Raw genomic sequence first — 6,951 nt, 5'->3', positions numbered from 1 at the left:
AAGGAAGAAAGAAAGAAAGAAAGAAAGAAAGAAAGAAAGAAAGAAAGAAAGAAAGAAAGAAAGAAAGAAAGAAAGAAAGCAATCAGCAGTCTGAAACCCAGAAGAGAACCCTCGCCAGAACCTGACCAGGCTGGCACTCTGATATCAGACTTCCAGCCTCCAGAACTGTGAGAAATAAATTTGTAAATTTTTACAGTCTATAAGCAACCCAGTCTATGGACTAAGCCAAAATGAACTAAGACAATACTATTTCCTCTTGGGGAAACACTACTCAGTCAACCCCTTTCTGATGGACATGAGTTGTTTCTGATCTTTTGCCATTATGGATAATGCTATAATAATTAGCATATGTAAATGGTATTTCATAATTTGCCAGTATATATCTGGAATGGATTTTTAAAGGAGGAATTGCTAGGTCAAAGGGTAAATGCATATACTCCTATAATTTCTCAAGATACTGACAGATTTTTGTACTTCTAGAATTTTCACATACCTTTTAGTTTTTAGAATAAAGGAGGGTTATACCATTTTCATATGCTTTTCATTTTCAGAAAATATTTTTCATTTTCGAGACAGTTAACCACATTGTTCAATGGACTATGTAGAAACTCACAGAAGAGATTTCTGTCTGCACTCAAGTTCAATAAAACTCCTATTTCTTCATAAAATATCATATTCCCTTCAATTAATAGGCTATTAATGAAGGAAATATGCCGGGGCCTCACTTCTACTCCATCAAGAGAGAGAATCAGAATGAAAGAGATTCAGCTTGGATGTATCCCACCTCTTCAGTTTCCTGAGACAGGGCCAGTCCCTTAGACGGTGTGTAAGCACAGCTCAGAAGGGAGTCAGTGCTCCCTGGGACCACAGTGCTAAGGTTATTGACTCAGAAGGAACTGAGACAGAGTCAAGTGACAGCAGGAATGGGCTTTGCTCACGAGGGCCTTGTCAGGTGTGCTTGCTTCTCATGAGAGAAGCTATAAGCCCCAGCTCTTACCAGTGGGAAAGACCGAATGAGATCATCACCCACCATTCCCCTATTTCTAAACCTTAGAGGCGCGAGAGAGTAGGAAGATGAGATTTTTGTTAGCATCAGTCGGGCCTAATCTGAGGTGGTAGAATTTTCCACTCACGCATTTGCACCTGCATATGTGCCCACACATACACACACAGTTCAATAATGAAAACTCACTTCCGGCCGGGATCAGTGGCTCAGCCTGTAATCCCAGCATTTTGGGAGGCCGAGGCGAGTGGACTGCCTGAACCCACAGGTTGGGGACCAGCCCTGGCGACTTGGTGAGAGACACCTTCTCTCTACAGTAAATCAAAAATTAGCTGGGCGTGGTGGTGCGCGCCTGTCGTTCCGGCTACTTGGAAGGCTGAGGAGGGAGGGTTGCCCGAGTAGGTCGTGGGGTGGTCATGAGCGAGCCACTGCACTCCAGCCTGGGCGAAGGAGTGAGACTCCAACTAAAAAAAAAAGAAAAAGAAAAAGGAAAGAAAACCCACTTCCTCTGGAGACAGATGGAACACCCCGAAGGTGTGGGTGGGAAACTGGAGCTTGAAATCGGAGAAAGCAAATCGAACAAGGAGCAACTAGCAAAATAAAAAGAGAGAGAGCTACATAGGACTGGGTAGGAGACACTCTTTGCAAAGGTTTAAGTTAGTGAAACTTTCTTGTTTTGTGTGAAAGATGGTAAGAAAAAATTTAAATGAAGTCCAAGATTCTGGTTCTTCTTAATGGAACTGACCTGTCAGATCCACCATCTCTCCTGAGAAAGGAGATATCCCTCTACAAGGCAGAGCCACCCTATTGGCCCAAGGAAACACTGACCTCAGGCTAGCTAGGGGCCTGGGATGGTGCCTCTCTCCAATGAATGCTTAGAGTGTCTCTTCAGTCCCTCCATGTGGAGAAACAAAATATTCATGGTTAACTGCTGCAATCTTCCTCAGAGCTTCAAACTACATTGTTCTTTTACTCTCCCTCCATGGAAATGTCATTTATATTCATACTTCCAAAATGTGTTTCAGAATTTAATGAAAAAAGAGAAGAAGGAGGTAAGAAAGTAGGAAAAGGAAGGAAAAAAAGATGAAAAATAGAAAAGTTGGTGTATTTCAGTGATGCATTAAAGATACAATCGTTGTTGCTTTAGAAAAGTAGTTTATTTCTCATTGAAACTGGTAGATGGTAGATCTCACAAACCAGTTAATCTAGTTCTGAATCTATTTTAAAATTATTGAAAAAAGGAAACAACTAGATATGCTTCAAAAAAGCAGTTCATTGTAATCTTTTATTGAAAGAAAAAATACAGTGTATTTTCAAAAAACTACATTTGTTATGATTCATAAGGACAAAGGTTTATACAGGTTTTACGTATGTACACATTCATGACACTATATCACAACATCAAAGGCACCTTTTATTGCCACAGCATTAGGTAATGAATAAAACGTATCCAAACTAATTTTGTTTTTTAAAAAATCTAAAATAATACAGTATATTTGAGGATTATATAAATATGTGAAACATATTTAGATATTTAAAAACAAATATATGTGCATCAAAATCATCTGTAATTCTCAAAAAGTTATAGTACCAAAATTTTGTTTGTCAAATAACAAAATACAAGATGCTGTAATATATTACCAAGCACCAGTTTAGCCCAGTATTTAATTCTCTCCAAAACTAACAGGCTGTTAACACATGCAAACTGAACTGAGCATTTAAAAAATCATCGAGATAATTTTGTCCCTCAAATTTGTTTTTGTTTTTGTTTTTCTTTTGTTAGCTGATTGTTTTAAATAAAATGGGGGAATGGAATCATTGAGATCAATGTTGCTCTGATCAAGTCCTAGGACTTCAAAAAGTAGCTATCCAGGCACTGAGGAAGGTGTGGGTAATGAATAGTGAGCCCATTTTGCATGTATTATTTAAAGTTTTACATATGATTTAGATCATAAAAAAGGGTCTATTGTTTTAAAATAAGATTAAAAATATTAATTTAGGAAAGAATTTCAAGGTAAATTGTATTTGGTTATGCTAACATAATTTAAGAAATCTTTCAAAACAGAGTATTACACCCAGCCAATTACATATCTCAACTGAAATATTAATTTACCTTTATTAGCAACAGGTGGTATAATTCTAAGCTTTTATGCATATTAGTTAGTCTAGAAGGACTTTAAATGGAATAATAAAATTCACTCAATGATATGACCAAATAACATTGTCAAATTATAGGCTAATAATTAAAAGTGAAAGGATAATCCTTTCACATATGGAATTGATCATTGTTTTAGCATATCTCCTTTTTATCTTATATACTGTGCTAAACAAAAAATAAATGATCACTTCTGAAATTGAGACACAATTATAATTTTTTGCTAATTGTAATTATAATTGTATTTATTCTAACTACATTAAATATGATTAACTATATTTTAGCACCTGGTTCAGAAAAGAAAGAAAAAAACACTTTAATAACTGCCTCAAAACTGGAAAATCATAAAAAAAACATTATTATTTAGGAAAATGGGTACCAGTGTGTATTAACTGTCTTTTCATCTTCTGTTAATTGAGTCAAATATTTTTAAATTCTATCAGATTTAGGGAGTATACAAGAATTCCAATGATGTACAACTTAAACTTTTATGGAGCAGAAATGACTTTTGCTGTAGGCCATGTAGCGGTTAAGAATTTGTCTTCACAACCACAAGAGGGCACCAGTGCCTGCAGCATGGTTAGCACCATAAAATCTAACCTTTATGTGGATACTTGAATTTGTATAATGCCAAGCTAAAAATATCTTTAAAAAGAAAATTGATAATTTCTAAAGGAATATATTTACAGTCTGCAACACCTAAGTAATTTTGGACTATGAAATTAAGAACAGAGTTAACTGGTCTATTTTTAGTGAAGATTAATTTAACAGGATATTATCAATATTTCTGAATCAGAAATTGAAGAGATTCACTTTTAACAATGAATAAAAGGAGAATTACTAAAGCCACTAACACTAACAATTCATTTAGCACCATATATTTAGCACCAGAATAGATACTTCACACTTCACTAGAAACTTAAAATTGTTAACTTTAAAATTAGAGTAAGGATTTAGAGTAAATGTCATGTGTTTTCAGCACCATTAACCAGTGAGTTATTAAACCTTCTAAGTTTTTGGTTAAGCTCTCATAAGTCAAAAGTTAGACTGTTATATAATTTTTAAAAATTATTTGGCGTGTGTTTAAATGATTATGTGTCTTCACACACAAATATAATGACAATACAAAAAAAGTATAAAAGGAAAAATAATGTTAGACATCAAAACAAATGTAATTTTATTCTCTCTAAACACTCTGGTGGATAAAGGTTTTCATCTTTGTCAAAATTTGCATTGCGTGGCACTGCAGAACCCAGGTATATGTTTATACACAGGAGGACACACACCAAAGCCTAAGCATTATTTTTCCTTTATTTACACATTCAAAGGATTTATTTAACTTTTCCCTGTATTTAATAAGTAGGGCATGAACAGGAAACACTTAAATTGGTTTAAGTATGTATTGGATTTACTAATGTATGTGTTATAAGTTGATTTAATGCAAGCACATATAAATAAGAAAAATATATATTATTTCAATCCAAATATTCTGAGTAAATTTTATAGGTTGAACCTTCCCTGGTATTTGGTCAACTTTGTGCTAAAGCTACATGGAACTTTCAAACAAACCTTACAGCACTGCCAAATGAAATTTGTAGGGCTCCTCTGTAGAGTTTTGGGAGTCACAGAAGTTATGATGCTTAGTCTACAGAACAGATGAAAAAACAATAATAATAATAATGGTTCCTTCCACATTTTTAAGGAAAACTTATCTGTCCAAACCAGAAACATTAAGACTGTGCCTACACAACTCACAGACAATTCTATTAAAAAATACAGCAATTTAATTCTAAACTTGTAATTTTTGAGTCTTTTGATAACATGGAAGCCAAAAAAAAGTATACTATGACTTATTTAAAAATTTTTTCTACTAAAATAAGGAGTGGTATTTTTTAAATCTACACCATAGAGAGGATCAATGCTATAGAATATGTATTCCAATTATTATACTTTTGAATAACACCTTTCCAAATGAAAACCTCAGTACTGACTATTTAAAGCTGCTCTTATGAAATAGCTTATATCCAGAGGTTTTCTGCCTCTGGGAATTACAGTGAAAAATAGCTATCCTAGCACCATTGTTGCATGTTGTGAAAAATATGACACACTATGTTGATACTAGCAAACTTTCATTTGCTTTAGCCTTGAAAATAAAATATTTCACATGGCCACTTTGTATTACTAACTTTAAAAAGTTGAGACAGAATAACAAATAATACCCGTTATATTTTCAGCTGAGTTGTTAAATTATAAATAAACTATAGTTCTAGTTGTGGTTTGGAAAAGACTATTATGTAAGTGTGTAGACCCTAGTCTTAAACTGATATGTTTGAAGATCTATCTGGATTCTTTATATAATCAAAACTTTATATTTAAGACATTTTTGCCTCAGGAAAGCATGGAAAGGTAAGATTTCTCTAAATTGTTGCAAATTTAGACTTTTTGGTTAATTCTGAAAATTTATTCATATATTTATTAAATATTTATTATGTTACAGCCAGTATATAAGAAGCTGGGATTAACACTAAGAATTAGACAGAGTTTCTGCCAAAAAGAGGCTCATGAAAATCTTAATTGTATCTTAACTACAAGTTCTATGTTATTAATGATAGTTTTAATACTCATAATGTGTTATTAAATTTACCTTCATAAGAACCTCTGTGAAATATGCAGCATATTCTTCTTCTTTAGAACTGAAAAACCAAGCCACATAAGCAAGCTAGCAACAGAAATGGAACTGTGAAAATTCATCTTCTGTTTAAGAATACTTTCTGTTGTTTCTGTAGGACAAATATGGTAAAACTGAGGATGGGGAGATGGTCTAGATAAATCACACAAACACTAATAAACTTTCCCTCCAATTGCCTAGAGCTGTTGGGAAAAAGTGGAATTGAGACCCAAATAATATAATTACTTCTATTCTTAATTTATTCTCCAAAAGTATTTATTTTTAATAGGGTCTAAATATGCCCACAAAGGTAGAAGTAGTATAATATCAAAACACCTGGTCACCATATTCAATTTACAAGAATAATCAGGCCAGTTGTTTGTCATTAAGCAGACCCGATATCCAGCATCCACCCTAAGAAAATGCAAATATGTATGGAATTTGAAACAAGTAGCTTTCTTTGATTATTTGCACTCTGGAACTAATCATGTTTATTTTTACTGTAATTCTATAGAAGCATTACATAACCTGAACAAAACACAACCACATAATGTTAAATTTAATGTGTTAAATGTGTGTGATGTGTCTTGATCAAGACATTGCATTCTCCTCTCTGAAAGAGATTTCATTAATGAGGAAATGGTGCATTTCCAAATCACGTGAGTAAAATTTTCATGGTGACTTTGATTTGATTTCCATAATCAAACTCAATAAAGAACTGAAAATATTTCTTTCTACAGAAACATAGAAATAAAGATTGGTAATTAGTCCTTAGAAAAACATCTGAGGAGGACCACTTTAACAAAATCATGACGGTATGTGCTGGGCTCGAAAGATCTTTATTGTGGTACTCAAAGACCCAAGAGGATAGGAAGAGTGATTCAATGACAGGCAAAACAACAAAGAGATGGAGTTGACCTCAGCATCTCCACATCTTTTCCCGGAATCCTTCATCTCCTACTGACAGGCCTTAAGATGTACGAGAGTCTCCGAATTTGGCCATCTGAAGCTCTCCACCTGGTATTTTCTGTGCAGTTACCCAATTTCTGTAACTTTTCATACCTGATCTCTAAATTTTACTTCTCTTGAACTTCATCAGGTTTCTGAGGGTCTTGCTTTCTGAAT

The sequence above is a fragment of the Carlito syrichta genome, unplaced genomic scaffold, assembly GCF_000164805.1.
Source record: "Carlito syrichta isolate Samal-C Ts95f unplaced genomic scaffold, Tarsius_syrichta-2.0.1 Scaffold303649, whole genome shotgun sequence".
Taxonomy (NCBI): Eukaryota; Metazoa; Chordata; class Mammalia; order Primates; family Tarsiidae; genus Carlito; species Carlito syrichta.
The sequence above is the reverse complement of the archived record's forward strand: the minus strand, read 5'-3'. Positions refer to the sequence as shown.